Consider the following 16,429-nt stretch of genomic DNA (forward strand, 5'->3'; position numbering starts at 1 on the left):
CTTAATAAGACCGCTTTACGACGTACCTAAGCTCTGTTTCCTCGGCCAGGCCCGACGCAAAACGGCAAAACTAAAGCATAAAATATTTATTTTTGATTTGAATTGCTTTGATTGATGAATTTAAAAGATTCAGCATTTTAGAGAAGTTCTTTTCTTACATTGAGCTTTTGTTTTATTTTAGTAAATTTAATTTGCATATTTCAATTGCAATTTTAATTTTACGCAATTTTGATTCACGAAGATTTAAAATTATGAGATTTTAATTTTCCGAAGTTTGATGATTTTTTTACAGTCATATTTTATTTAGATTTAAGTATCTATTTTATTAAAACATGTTTAGATTTAAGGATCTTACTTATCTTATCTGAAAAATGTTTAGATGTAAGCATAATTGTTTTTCTGTCGGAGAAAAATTCTAATTATTGAGAAGTTTTTATGCAATTTTACTTTTCTTTTCTAGCAAAAAGATTTAGTAGAAGAAATGTTATTATTTAATCTTTCTTTCTTTTGATGAAAAAAGTTTGAGTTGATTATTTAATTATCGATGCGATTTTTAGTATAAAAATCATTTACCTATTTTATTATGTAGGTACCTAATTGAAGTTTAGGTACTAATGATTATTAATTCATGTATTCGCAATTACATGGTCTGTAATTCTAATTTTATTTGAGATTATGAGGCCATGATATAATGAGATGTGTGAGTGGTAAATGTGCAATTCATGAATGTTGAATGCTTTTCCCATTCCCTTATTCCTGTCCTTATGTGGTAACTGAGGCAGTTTGAGTCGTTGTGGTATACGTAAGTTTCCATAACCAATTTTAGGCCTTATGGCCATGACATTTTATACTCTTGTAATTTATGCGTTATGAGATTGTGATTTCGTGGACACTGTCTGCACGCATGTTGCAAAGATGAGGTATTGTGTTCGATTCCCAGTGAATAGACGGGTGTGTGTCGGTATGTATTCTTGTATTCCCCGGCAAGTTCGAACTCATTAATCCCCTTTTCCTTACACCAGAATTCCCCAGAGAATGAGTGTGTTACGTGGCATTCCTAACTATCTCCGCGCGTGGCTTGTAAACAAACAAAAGAGACGCGCACGAATGAAAATAATGTATTGCTTGAATATACATGCGCTCTGATATGTGGAAGATCTCAAATAAGCCTTCCTGCTTAGTTTGACATCATATGTGGTAAGAATTTATCTTTTAATTCTTGAAAATAAGCGTAGAATGGTACAATTTTATGAAGAAATTTAAATCATTAATTTTTCAACAAATAGACCATTTAACTGCTAAGTTTTGATATACGAATATTTACTTTTATAATGTTGATTATTTTATTCTAAAATTATCAATTTCTGATGCGATTTAATATGATTCGTGCCAATTTTAAGTTTTTTAGAAAATTCATATTTTTTATTAAATTAAAATCACGCAACCTTGATGCTAAAAAATAATAACAATTAATTTTATGTAATTAATTCTTATATTTTTGTTTTAGACTTACTGTTTTCATGGTAATAAATACACATTCGTAAACTTCACTATGTTGGTCATTCGGGAGGCTTCGAGATAAGATTTCGAGAACGGCTAGGCATTGCGTTCCGAAACAGTCTTTATATATATATATATATGTTGTATGGTTAGTTGGTATTTCCGCGTGAGATAATGTGTATATTGTATGTAAACTGGACGGTTTTCTTTATTTTTTTAAAAAGAATCTATAGAAAACCTTTCCTATAATGAACCTGACATTATTTTTTATGTTTTTTAAGTAACTTGTCCCAAGGGGAACCCCTGTTCAATTTTTTTTATAACTCTTGTGAAATATGTGGAAAAAGATTCTCTGATATTGGTGTTTTGGCTTTACATATTTGGAAAAAAATAGACCATTCTCATGTAATTTATGTGGCAAATCACTTTAACTTTTTTCGATATTGTCAAATAAAAAAAGTTTGGTCTGGTCAATGTTAAAAATTCTTTAACATATAATCATATCTATCCAATGCCTAATATATTTTACTAAGACATATAAAAGTTCACTACTCTAAGTACCTTAACTCTTTAAATACAGTTCATAGAACTATCCCAATTTTGAGAGTGCATCTGCAAGATAAAATAGAATACATTTCCTTCTTTTCAGGAAGGGTAATCAACCTTTTTAATGTTCATGAGAGTGAGTTGTTACTCTACCTAAGAGATGTGACTCTCTTTATTTCCTCTCGGGGTAAAACCTTCAGTAAAAAAAAGCAAATAACCTGTGTGTTTGTAAACAAAATTAGTAGAAAACTTCTTCCTTATTTATATCTATACTCTGTGCATTTTTATTTGTTTATAAATTAATCTGAAAAAAATATTTTTACATAAGACATTTTTTTATTTACACTACAAGATAAATAAACAAATTAATGATTTTCTTTATACTGGAAAACAATAATATCAATCATGTAAAAAAATCATTTAACAGCAATTAACAGGATTAATGTGGAGATCCTGTTAATTAAAGTGTAAAGTAATACATTTTGAAAAATTAATAAAAAAATTGCAACAAATAAAGATGAAATGCAGGTTTTTATTTGAATTGAGCATTAAAATTGTCTCTCAAAAAAAAACATTTGTATCCTATGACAATTAAATGCTTATATTTCTATTTTATTATGAACAATATCAATAGTATCAATTCTATCTTCATCATACTTTTGTTCACAAGAAATAGGATCTCCTATTTCATGTTTAATATTTTCTTCAATATTGTCAGCTCTCATCTGGATAGAGATAGGATCTTCATCAAATATTTCTTCTTCTTTAATTTCTTCTTTAACATCAACTTCTTCACATTTAATTAAACTAATAGATACAGTAGGTGAAACTGTATCATTACAAGTTTTCATCATTTTTAAATGTTCACGGGATTTATTATGAGTAGATAACTGTGAACTAGAGACATAATGTTTGTCACATTGATCACATGAGAATGGCTTCTCACCTGTATGGATTCTTTTGTGGTAAGTCAAGTGACTACCAGTTATAAAGGTCTTTTTACATTGATCACATGAGAATGGCTTCTCGCCTGTATGGATCCTTTTATGTACAGTCAAAGCACTATTCTGAGAAAAAGTCTTTTCACATTGATCACATGAGTATGGCTTCTCACCAGAATGAATTCTTTTATGGAGAGTCAAATCTCTAATTTGAAAAAATACCTTTTCACATTGATCACATGAGTATGGTTTCTCACCATTGTGGATCCTTTTGTGTGTATTTAGATTACCTATCCGTGCAAATGCTTTTCCACATTGATCACATGAGTATGGTTTCTCTCCTGTATGAACCCTCATATGAACAACCATGTTATCTCTCCGTGTAAAATTCTTATTACAAATATCACAGGTATTCATGCTGGTATATCTTCTCTCAATCTCCTGAAATATTATTTATATTTAAAAAAAAAAATTTAGTTTTTATAATATTTTCAAATAAACAAAACATTCAGGTAAAAGCTGTAACAACATTCACATAAACAAGCAATAAAAATTGTAAAATTCATATCGAAGTTGTTGTCAATAAAGCTAAATAATTTTAGAAGAACAACATTTCTATTAACAATTTTACTTAGGTATTGTTAAAGGAATCATCAGAACAATTCTGATATGACTAAATTTATGATAAGAGCTAGTGTTATATACGTATATACAGACAAATGTAAAATAGCTTCGCTTTTAAAAATTGTAGGAAGAAAGTAATAAACAAGGATGACAACATTTGTAAAAAGCAAAGCTGACAAACATGGAATGATACCATGAATATTTTTATACAGAGGTTGATATGGTTTTATAACCCAACCATCTCCCCACCACCTATTACCAGATTTAGTTTTTATAATTATTTTTTATAATATTTAGCAACTCCTCCTACTTTAATTGTTCTAAATCAATGATAAATGGGCGGAGTTAGAATTTAATATTTAAGGCAGGGGAGTAAAATGAGGAATTTCAAAGTTTGAGGTAAGCAACCCCCTACCCCCATCCTAGGACCTATATGAGTTAGGGCGGTAAATATAAATAATACATTCACATAGAACTGGAAATAAATTATTATCATAGAAGAAAAACAACGATGACAACATCTATAAAAGCCAAGCTCAAATAAACCAGACTATGAAACGATTGAACACTCAACTTAATGAATCAACCAATCAAAATTCACTATTGTCCCCAAAGTTGTTATGCAAACGAATAAGAAAACATTATTAAAAAAAATTTGGGGGCCTCACTGTCCTCTTATTCTCTGAGAAAAATCTCCAATCTATCTTTTATTAAAGCCGAGGCAATTCATATTTCTTATAATATAAAGTAGTAAGCGTTTTTGTCTGTCCCGAAGGATCTCGCTAACGACTGAACTGATAATTGTTCTCCTTTACAGTGAAGCTACTTATAGGTCCTGGGAAGGTTTTAAACTATTTTTGAGGAGGGTGGTTTCACCCCCCTCCCCCAAAAAATATTTTTTTACTGTTTTGAAACTCAAATTTAAAATGAATGAGGTCGACTTTTCCCCCTTCTATCTTAAGTGCCCCTAGAGGCTTCTAGGGGCGTAGCCGCTAGTTTCTTATAAAAAATTGAAACAGAGCAGTACAAACAGACCAACACATCATGTGATATATAGAGTAGGTGCAAAATTTGGAAATGGTCAGCAGATTATGACAACATTCATAACTGCGAAGCTCTGAAATGGTAGGACATACAAACATTAATACGAGTGTCAGAACTGAAAAAGCAGAATATAAATGCATATAGGATAATTATAACACATAAAATTTTTTATGTCAGAAAGGTTAAAAACCAACATGACTTAAATGAACGTACGTAGGACATTTCTAATTAACAAAAAGAGCTGACCGTTACGGACGGAGGGATCGTAATTATAGAAAAAGCTTGGCTTTTAAATAAATAAAATATAGATACCTAGCTTATGATATAAAGTAGATCTGTATAATAGATATCTCTCTGTTCACTGTGAATGTTAGTTGCTGACTGGCTTTGATACTTTTGTCAACCTAAATCATAAAACATGGTTAAGTCTTGTTTATCAAGAAAACCTAAACTAAATCTCCGCTCATTTACTTAAATATGATGCTCAATGCGCGGACTCCTCCCACTTTTAATCAGAAACTGGACAAGCAATTATTTGAGAGATAAAGATTCTGGCGGCAAATTATTATTTTATTATCATGCATTATTACATGATATAGGTTTTTAAAATGTACATTAAAATATATAAGTTTTCCGGAATTTTAAAGTTAGGGGGAGATTTGAAATCTGCATCAAATTTTGAGGATTTTTTTTTATAAAATTCGGTTTTTCTATAATTCTTTATCTAAAAGCGGAAATGCAATTTAAGTTAATTAATTTTGGCATCTGTGATTGGTGGATTTAAAAAATCTGCGCTCTGATTGGATGGCGTACATCATTCAACCAATTAGAGCGCAGGAGGTTTAAAATCCACCTATCCTATTGGTCAAAAATTAATTAACTTAAAAATAATGCATTTCCGCTTTTAGATAAAGAATTATACAAAAAACGAATTTTATAAAAAAAAATCCTTAAAATTTGATGCAGATTTCAAATCTCCCCCTAACATTAAAATTCCGGAAAACTTATATATCTTAATGTACATAGTACTGTACATATTAATTAAATGGATATTATAGGTAAGTTAGTTAAGGAGTGAACCCCCCCCCCCCTCAAAAAAGCATTATATGTTTGGAATTATATTAGATTATATCACCCCCCCCCCTCTTTGAAATCCCTCAAAAACATTTGCTGGCATTTCTCACCTTGGTAAGAAGCCCTTGGCTTTATTCAATTCAATTCAATTCAATTCAATTTTATTTTACCAATAAGATCCAACAAACCCCTGATCTTGGACAATTCTCCGCCATCAGGGCATAAATAATATATATTATTATACAAGATATATAGTTACTACATATATCAATTACATTTATATAAAACATAATGGTTTATTATTTATTACCCATCGATTCATCATATATTTAATAATGGTTAAAATAACATGAAATATAAATGATCAATTTGCGGATGTTGCCCTGTCGTAATAACCAGGTGCAGAATCGTAGCCCTGAGGCTGGTGCACGCCCTTGATGGAATTAGGGCGCTATCGCTGGCCGATTATCCCGACTTTGAATTGATTTGATCGTGCGCTGTTATCAATAAATCAATAGAAATCCGCTATTGTGTTCTAGAGTGATCCCTATACCCCCAGCTTTCTCAGTCAACCGCCGTCATTGGGTATCCCCACACCGCCATGGAACGTCATCAGATGCATACTAAAAACAGGTTAATACAATTTAAAGGTCCTAGGACCAATAAAAAAGGAGTTATCAGAAGAAAGAACGATCGCTTGGATGAATGAGTCCCGTTATTATGATATTATACATTACGGAAAAATGTTCTAGAATAAATATCTTAAGAAAATTCTCTACACTAAGACCATATTAGAACTTAATGAATTTAAGGAGCGTTAATAAAACCCATTAAGAGCTTACCCGAGGAGCTCAACAATTAAGAAAATAAAATAACTTAAGTAAAGCAACTTAAGTACAATAACTTAAAACAAGCAAGCAAAACTAAAAACTTAATGTAAGAAATGTTTGCGATGAGAATAAGTTTCTTCGGGGAGCAGAGATTAAGTTTTCCGAGGAGAAAAAGTTAGTGTTTTTCGAGGATAAATGTTTGGGAGGAGAAAGAGTTTTCGAGGAAGAAGAATTTTACGAGGAAAGATTAAAAAACTCAATCTAAAATTTCTTAAAACAAGCGAGCAAAACTAAAACTTAATGTATGAAATGTCTGCGACGAGAATAAGTTTCTTCGAGGAGCAGAGATTAAGTTCCCCAAGGGGAAAAAAATTTAAGTTTTTCGAGGATAAAGTTTGCGAGGAGAAAGAGTTTTTGAGGAAGAAGAATTTTACGAGGAAAGATTAAAAAAAACTCAATCTAAAATTTCTTAATCATAATAATAAATACTTAATTGTCAATAAATGATTCCTGTTAAGAGGCTAATAAAATTAACCCATTAGTGCCGAACCGGGTTTTAAAACCCGGTGCCAGAAAATGGAAAAAAAACCGGTTTCCGGCTTCATAATTGCATCATTCTCAGTATGAATCCCCCCTCTACTACCCTGGCTTTCATTTCCCACTGGAGCAGGCAGTTTAGCTTACTTCCGTTTGCTGGTATAGATCAACAAAGTTTGAAAATCATGACAATTCAAAATACCCCATCTAACTTTTTTGTTTTTATAGTAAAGTCGCTGATTTTTTTCGTGAAATCTAATGTTTATTGACAAGTACATCTATATGTGAATTCGTTTTATTCAAATTATTATTTTTTATATGATTTTTTTATCGTTTTTTTACGCCCTATTATGACCCGGTTCGGCTTGGCCATACATACCCGAAAATTTTAAAACCCGGCTCGGTTTCGGTTTTTATTACCCGGTTTTAACTTTTCAACCAATAAAAATAACAATTAACGTCATTAGTAAGGGTTTGAGCCACCATAATAACCCTAGTAATCTCTATAGGTGTCACCCAATAGTTTTATGATCGTTTTCTGATATGTAACACCCAAATTTTATATGTTCTTTTTTTGTAGTGTGTGTCTTTTAAAACTTCGAGCAACGGGTTTTTTTACCCGAAAACGGCGGCACCTATAGCCGAAACACTAAATTTGAAATAAATCGCTTCGTATTATACTTGTAGCTCTTTAGATTACATGAGGTTGTGTAGTTTTCAATTACGGATCGTATCAAAGTTCTAAAAAGTGTTCATCTCACTTTTGGCGTTCAAAAATTACATTTTTCGATTTTTGGTCAAAATAACCGGGTTTATACAGGTCAACCGGGTTTTAAAACTGGGGGAAAGCACCAAAAACGGGTGTTAATGCCTGGTTGGTATTTATGGCCAAGCCGAACCGGGTTTTTTTGCAACTTTCCTGTGCACGCCACTAGAGCAAAACAAAAAAATACGAATTCCGTTTTGACCATTATAAAGCTTCCCTGAAACTTACAGCTCGATCGGCCCATAAAAGTGGCGCTCGGCACTAATGGGTTAATCTAGCTAAGTACCTATGCATAAAACTTTTTTTTTTAAAGATAAAAAACAAACAAAAGCTGTTAATTAAGTTAAGTTAAGTTAATTAGGTACTTAGTAAAAAATTTGACAATTAAGGAAACGAATTGAGTAGCCGTGGCCGCATCCCCGCCCCGTCATGCCCTCAATAAGGTGTCTTCTCTGGATGAATTTAAGTATGATTAATATTAATACACAAATAATGATTTTATCCTTCCAAGGAGGACATACATAGGTTGTCTTCTCTGGATGAATTTTAATGTGTGATTAGTGTATTAACATAAGCTCACTCTATCCCTCCAGGGAGGACTTGTACATAGCAAATAAGTAGGTACAATATCCCTTTTAAAATGCGGGTTGTTACCCGTCACAAAAATTAGAAGGTAATCCCCCCCCCCCCCCTCCAGTTTACCCTAGGTATATAACTTTTTTTATGTGCCATTTACCCCAACCAATTTTAAATTACCCCCTCTTAAAAAAATCTTGGACGTCCTTGACAAGCATTTAAATCTGCAAGGATTTACAGCCCCTTACTTGGCTAAATATTAATATAGACAAAGATCTCGTAAACAGCTACAATAATTGGGGAAGTTTAGCATTAACCAAAAATAAGAAAAAAATATCGGTTTTAAGCTCTTACGAAGGTGAAGGGAGTTGTTACTCTTTAGTAATAAAAAAGTGAATAACCTGTGTGTTTGTAAACAAAATTAGTAGAAAACTTCTTTCTTATTGATATCTATACTCTGTGCATTTTTATTTGTTTATAAATTAATCTGAAAATTATATATTTAAATTAGACAATTATTTTATTTGTGCTACAAGATAAATAAACAAATTAATGATGTGTCTTTATACTAAAAAACAATAAAAATATTGTTAATTTAATATTACATTATTTATTCTACATTATGAACACATGATGTCAAAATAATAACAAAATGTTTGTCATTATCAATAAATTAATTCTAATACAAATCTTATATTGTAAACCAATAAAATGTCTTTCTTTATATATGTATACATGGTCAATACTATCTCATAAACGGCTAAATAAACTGTTCAATTATTTAGGAAATTTGGTATTAAACTGAGAAAACAATTCCTAAATCCTTATAGGCAGGGGGCGATGCTTTTAATAATATGATAAAGTAGATGTTACGAAAATTTTTTAATTGGATAATAAATTAAGTTGTATTGGATATTTATAATATTTATAATTATCTGATGAAATTATTTACAACACTCTCATTCATTTACATTTAAATAGATAGAGGATCAATATTGTCAGCTCTCATCTGGATAGAGGGAGGATCTTCATCAAATATTTCTTCTTTAATTTCTTCCTTGATATAAACTTCTTCACATTTAATTAAACTAATAGTTACAGAAGATGGAACTGTATCATTACAGCTTTTCATCATTTCTAAATGGTTTGTGGTTGCATTGTGTTTTTTTAAATGTGAACTTGAGATATAATATTTATCACAAAGTTTACATGAGTATGGCTTCTCACCTTTATGGATCCCTTTGTGTTTAGTCAAATTACTATTATCAGAGAAAGACTTTCCACATTGATCACATGAGTATGGCTTTTCACCAGTATGGATCCCTTTGTGTTTAGTCAAATTACTATTATCAGAGAAAGACTTTCCACATTGATCACATGAGTATGGCTTTTTACCCGTATGGATCCTTTTGTGTCTAGTTAAATCACTATTTGTATGGAAAGCTTTTTCACATGTATCACAAGAATGTTGTTTCTCTCTTGTATGGATTTTCTTATGCCGTATTAAATGAATGCTAAAAACAAAAGCTTCATCACACAAATCACATTTAAATAGCTTTTCGCCTGTATGAACCCTCATATGCATTGTTAAATTGCCCATGTTTGAGAATTTCTTGTTACATGTTACAGAGTCACAAAAAACTTCTTGAGTTAAAAAAATTTAAATGATATTAAAACATATTTAAAAAGACTTATGGTAATATCATACTCAAGCTAAGCTAAAATTTGATTCATATAATGAATATAAAGCAGTCATCTACTTGAGAATATTTACACCAGTCTGAAAAGGATTTGTTTGTATAAGAAAACTGGAATAGACGGATAGAACCTTGTTATAGAGTAGCTTACTATGCTGATAAAAACGAAAACCTAAAATTTTTAATTATAGAAAAGCTCTTCATCATTGATATCTATACTTTGTTCATTTTCTTGTTGAATAATATTCTGAAAATAAAATATTTACATTGGACAGATAATTTTATTTACACAAACAAAATAATGTAAAAGTATGTACAAAAATTATTTGAGGCCATGAAAAATAACATGATATAAGTATTTGTATCTATGACAATTAAATGTTTATATTTCTATTTTATGATGAACAATATCAATAGTATCAATTCTATCTTTATTATGATTCTGTTGAAAAGAAAGAGGGTCTTCTATTTCTTGTTTAATAGTTTCCTCAATATTGTCAGCTCTCATCTGAATAGAGAGAGGATCTTCATCAAATATTTCTTCTTCTTTAATTTCCTCCTTGATATAAACTTCTTCACATTTAATTAAACTAATAGATACAGGAGGTGGATCTGTATTATTACAGCTTTTCATCATTTCTAAATGTCCAGGGGATTTTTTATGTCTTGCTAACTCTGAACTAGAGACATACTGTTTGTCACAAAGTTTACATGAGTATGGCTTCTCTCCTGTATGAACTCTTTTGTGTTCAGTTAAATGACTACCACGCTTAAAAGCCTTTTCACATTGATCACATGAGAATGACTTCTCACCTGTGTGTATTATTTTGTGTTGAAACAAACCACTACTCTGAGAAAATGACATTTCACATACATTACATGCGTATGGTTTATCTCCTGTATGAATCCTTTTATGTACAGTCAAGCTACCAGCAGTTGAAAATGTCTTTTTACATTGATCACACGAGTATGGTTTCTCACCTGTATGGATCTTTTTATGGTACGTCAAAGCACTCATACTAGAGAAAGACTTTTCACATTGATCACATGAATATGGCTTCTCTCCTGTATAAACCCTCATATGAACCACCAAGTTAGATTTATGTTTAAAATTCTGATTACAAATATCACAGGTATTCATGCTGGTAAATCCCCTCTGAATCTTCTAAAATATTATTAATATAAACATTACTATTATTTTTCCACAACACAACATTCAGGTTAAACCTGAAACAAGGATAAAAACTTCCATATAAACAAGCAATAAAAATTGTAAAAGTCGTATCCAACTTGTTGTAAATAAAGTTTAATATTTTTTAAATGAAAAATGACCTTTCTTTAACAATTTTACTTTTCTTATTGTTAAAGGAATCATCAGAACAATTCTAACATGACTAAATTAATGATAAATGGGCGGAGTTAGAATTTAATATTTGAGGCTGGGAAGTAAAATGAGGGATTTCAAAGTTTGGGGAAAGCACCCCTTTACCCCCATCCCAGGACGTATATGAGTTAGGGAGGTACTGGTAAATATAAAAAATGCATTCATATAGAACTGGAAATAAATTGTTATTATATTTAGAAGAAAAACATTGATGACAACATCTATAAAAGCCAAGCTCAAATAAACCAAACTAGCAGAAAAATCCAGGTTTCTAAAGGGACAATGGCCAATAAATTGATGTGCATTCCATATGATGATGCCCATAATTACCCCTTCTGTAGATTAATATTGGTGGTTGAAACGATTGAACACTCAACTTAATGAATCAAAATTCACTATTGTCCCCAAAGTTGCTAAGCAATTGAATAAGAAAACGTTATTATAAAACTTTGGGGACTATTGTTATAAAACAACTCATTGTCCTCTTTCTCTCTGAGAAAAATCTGCAATCTATCTTTGATAAAAACTGTGGATAGGTATATTTCTTATTTGAATTTGAAACAGAGCAGTACAGACAGACCAATACATCAAGTGATATGTAAAGTAGGTGCGAAATTAGGAAATTGAAAGCAAATTATTTACAAACAAGGATGACAACATCCATAAAAGTGAAGCTCTGATTCGGTAGGACAAACGAACATTAACAGAATAAACCTATTGTAAGTAAAGGGAAAAGTAGGTTGCGGGTAAAATCCGTAAAGGTTGTGTGTTTCAAGTTAAAAACAGAAGTAGTATGATAAAATTTTATTTTAACTTTTTAAAAAAAGAGAGGGGTAGGTTTCTGGTAGAATCCGTAAAGGTGTGTGTTTTAAGGCTTAAAAATAGTAGTAGAAAGATAATATTCAATAACATAAATTTTTATCGTTCTACTACTGTTTTTAACTTATAACACATAACCTTTACGAATTTTTCCAGAAACCTACCCATCTCGTTGTTGTTGCAAAACTGCGTAATTACAGGATAAATATTTTGGCGTTCTCATCTTAGAAATTTTTTTTTCAATTTTGAAAATTTGAGTGCTAAGCTTTCTCAATTGTATCTCACTGTTATAGGAATCATCATACCTAATCGTACCTAACTACTACAGGAATCACCATACCAAGTTTGAAATTGAAAGGACAATTGTAACATGACTAAATTAATGAAAAGAGCTTATCATTACGGACGGACGGATTGACCGTAAATATAGAAAATCTTTGCAGTTATATATAAATACATACCTTATAATATAAATTAGATCTGTTCACTTTGATTGTTAGTTGCTAACTGACAATGCTACAATTATCAACCTAAATCATAAACAATCGTTATATTCATTGAAATTAACAAAATCTCCGCCCACTTACTTAAATATGATGCTCAACACGGACTCCTCCCATTTTTAATCATCAGAAACTGGACAAGCAATTATTAGAGAGAATAAAGATTCTTGCAGCAAATCATTTTTTATCATGTTTATTACATGTTTTAAAAATGAATATTGTACTGTACATAGGTATATCATTTTGTCACTATATAATATAAAAGTAATTTAGCGGCTCAAACAGAACAAATGTGAACTTATTACGGACAGATGGTCAAAATTGGAGAAAGGCTTCGCACATAAAATATGATAAGAAATTAAAGTACCTTTCATGAGTTTATTACACTCCACAATCAAAATTCCTCTGCAGATTTCTATCTGTTCACTGTAAATTTTTCAATCAGAAACAGGACAAGCAAATGTTTTTTTTTTATAAAGGGTGTGGAGTTATTTTAAAGAAAATTCTGGCGGCAAATTATTGTTAAACTTTTATATTTAGGTAAGATTGTTAAGGAGTAAAACTCCGCCCACCCCCTCAAAAAAGCATTATATGTTTGGATTTATATTAGATTATACCTTCCCCCCCCCCCCCCCCTTTAAAATCCCTCAAAAACATTTGCTGGCACTTCTCACCTTGGTAAGAAGCCCTTGGCTTTAGCAAATAAGTAGGTACAATATCCCTTTTAAAATGCGGGTTGTAACCCGTCACAAAAATTAGAAGGTAACCCCCCCCCCCCCCCCTCCAGTTTACCCTAGGTATAAAACATTTTTATGTGCCATTTACCCTAACCAATTTTAAATTACCCCCTCTTTAAAAAAGCTTGGACGTCCTTGACAAGCATTTAAATCTGCAAGGATTTACAGCCCCTTACTTGGCTGAATATTATTATAGACAAAGATCTCGTAAACAGCTACAATAATTGGGGAAGTTTAGCATTGACCAAAAATAAGAAAAAAATATCGCTTTTAAGCCTTTAGGAAGGTGAAGGTAGTTGTTACTCTTTAGTAATAAAAAAGTTTAATAACCTGTGTGTTTGTAAACAAAATTAGTAGAAAACTTCTTTCTTATTGATATCTATACTCTGTGCATTTTTATCTGTTATGAATTAATCTGAAAATAATATATTTACAATAGACAATTATTTTATTTACACTACAAGATAAATAAACAAATTAATGATTTTCGTTATACTAGTAAACAATAATATCAATCATGTAAAATAAAAACATTTAAACAGCAATCCTGTAAATTAAAGTGTAAAGTAATACATTTTGAAAAATTAATAAAAAATTGCAACTAATAAATACAGATTTTTATTTGAATTGAGCATTAATCCTGTCTCTGTATATAAACATTTGTATCCTATGACAATTAAATGTTTATATTTCTATTTTATGATGAACAATATCAATAGTATCAATTCTATCTTCACCATAATTCTGTTGACAAGAAAGAGGATCTTCTATTTCTTGTTTAATATTTTCTTCAATATTGTCAGCTCTCATCTGGATAGAGAGAGGATCTTCATCAAATATTTCTTCTTCTTTAATTTCTTCCTTGATATAAACTTCTTCACATTCAATTAAACTAATAGATACAGTAGGTGGAACTGTATCATTACAAGTTTTCATCATTTCTAAATGTTCACGGGATTTATTATGAGTAGATAAATGTGAACTAGAGACATAATGTTTGTCACATTGATCACATGAGAATGGCTTCTCACCTGTATGGATCCTTTTGTGGTAAGTCAAGTGACTACCAGTTATAAAGGTCTTTTTACATTGATCACATGAGAATGGCTTATCGCCTGTATGGATCCTTTTGTGTTTAGACAAATCACTATTCTGAGAAAATGTCTTTTCACATTGATCACATGAGTAAGGCTTCTCACCTGTATGGATCCTTATGTGTCTAGTCAAGTTATTACTAGCTGTAAATGTCTTTTTACATTGATCACAGGAGTATGGCTTTTCGCCAGTATGGATCCTTTTGTGTTTAATGAAAGCACTATTCTGAGAAAAAGTCTTTTCACATTGATCACATGAGTAAGGCTTCTCACCTGTATGGATCCTTATGTGTCTAGTCAAGTGAGTACTAGTTGTAAATGTCTTTTCACATTGATCACATGAGAATGGCTTCTCACCCGTATGAACCCTCCTATGAACTACCAAGTTATCTCTCCGTGTAAAATTCTTGATACAAATATCACAGGTATTCATGTTGCTATGTCCTCTCTCAATCTCCTAAAATATTATTTTTATTAATAAAAACATAAAATATATTTTTTCTAATATTTTCAAATAAACACAACATTCAAGTTTAAAACTGAAACAAGGATGAAAACTTCCATAGAAGCAAAGCAAGAAAAACAGACGGTCAGACAAGCAAGAAAAATTGTAAAATTTATATTCGAGTTGTTGTCAATAAAGCTGAATAATTTTACGTACAGACAAATGTAAGAAATCTTCGCTTTTAAATACTGTAGAAAGAAAGTAATAAACAAGGATGTTAACATTTATAAAAGCGAAGCTAACAAACATGGAATGACAGCATTTATATTTGTATACAGAGGTTGATATAGTTTTATAACCCAACTATACCCCTCTTTCCCAAGATTTAGTTTTTAAAATATTTAGCAACTCCTCCTAAATAAATGGGCGGAGTTAGAATTTAATATTTGAGGCAGGGGAGTAAAGTGAGGGATTTCAAAGTTTGGGGTAAGCATTACCCCAATCCCAGGACGTTATTAGTTAGGGCGGTAAATATAAATAAATAAATTCACACAGAACTGGAAATAAATTGTTATCATAGAAGAACAAGGATGACAACATCCATAAGTAGCAAAGCTCAAAAATTATGAATGGATATCGTGTGTGTGTGTGTGTAGCCATTGTTTCTTTGTGTTTGGACCTAAGTAGTCATGGAGAAGGACGAGACACTTTTGTATAGCCACTAGGGCTATCAAGCTCCACGATCAAGTACATTATGCCTTGACCCGCTGTCTCAAGGGAACTAAATGGTTATCGTGGAAAAATCTACTATAGAGCAGTGCCATACAATAAACATTAATTTGGCGAGAAAAAATTCGGCGATTTTCGGCGGGAGCGGTCGCCGTTTTTTCACAAATACACGTATCCATTAAAGCAACAATTTTAGAGTTCTACTCCTATTTTTAAGTCTTGAAACACCCACCTTTAGGAAAAACATGCAAAAAATATGACCCTGATATATGTATTTTAATATAATGTAAGCATCTATAACAGAACAAGTGTAAACTGGGCACCTAAGAAATTAAATTACCTTTCATGAGTTTATTACATAATAAAACTTCCTCTGCGGATTTCTCTCTGCTCACTATCAATGCTAGTTGCTGACTGATGACGTTGATTTAATTATCAACCTAAAAAATAAAACTAAATGTTAGTTACTGACTGACGCTGATTCTATTATAAATCATAAACAATAGTTTGTAATTAAAGCTAAACAAAATCTCCGCCCATTTACTTAAATATGATGCTCAATGCTCCTCCCACTTTTAATCAG

At 31.2% G+C, this 16,429-nt stretch overlaps 3 protein-coding genes and 1 long non-coding RNA gene across 4 annotated transcripts in view; all 4 read right to left on the reverse strand.

Annotated features, from left to right (window-relative positions):
- Positions 1-16,429, reverse strand: part of LOC145312985 (uncharacterized) — a 62,563-nt gene that overhangs the window by 24,275 nt on the left and 21,859 nt on the right. The gene's annotated exons all lie outside the window — the stretch shown is intronic.
- The window catches only part of LOC145312983 (uncharacterized), a 58,572-nt gene that overhangs the window by 21,872 nt on the left and 20,271 nt on the right, over positions 1-16,429 (reverse strand). The window lies entirely within an intron of this gene.
- The window catches only part of LOC145312945 (uncharacterized), a 30,281-nt gene that overhangs the window by 13,068 nt on the left and 784 nt on the right, over positions 1-16,429 (reverse strand). The gene's annotated exons all lie outside the window — the stretch shown is intronic.
- LOC145315036 (uncharacterized) lies at positions 2,423-8,927 on the reverse strand. The gene is made up of 3 exons (XR_013877927.1): positions 8,840-8,927; positions 4,968-5,059; positions 2,423-3,428 (listed from the first exon to the last, which is right to left on the reverse strand). It is a non-coding gene; the product is annotated as an uncharacterized LOC145315036 (long non-coding RNA).

Source organism: Acartia tonsa, chromosome 3, assembly GCF_053477335.1.
Source record: "Acartia tonsa isolate MP-2025a chromosome 3, ASM5347733v1, whole genome shotgun sequence".
In the NCBI taxonomy this organism is placed as follows: Eukaryota; Metazoa; Arthropoda; class Copepoda; order Calanoida; family Acartiidae; genus Acartia; species Acartia tonsa.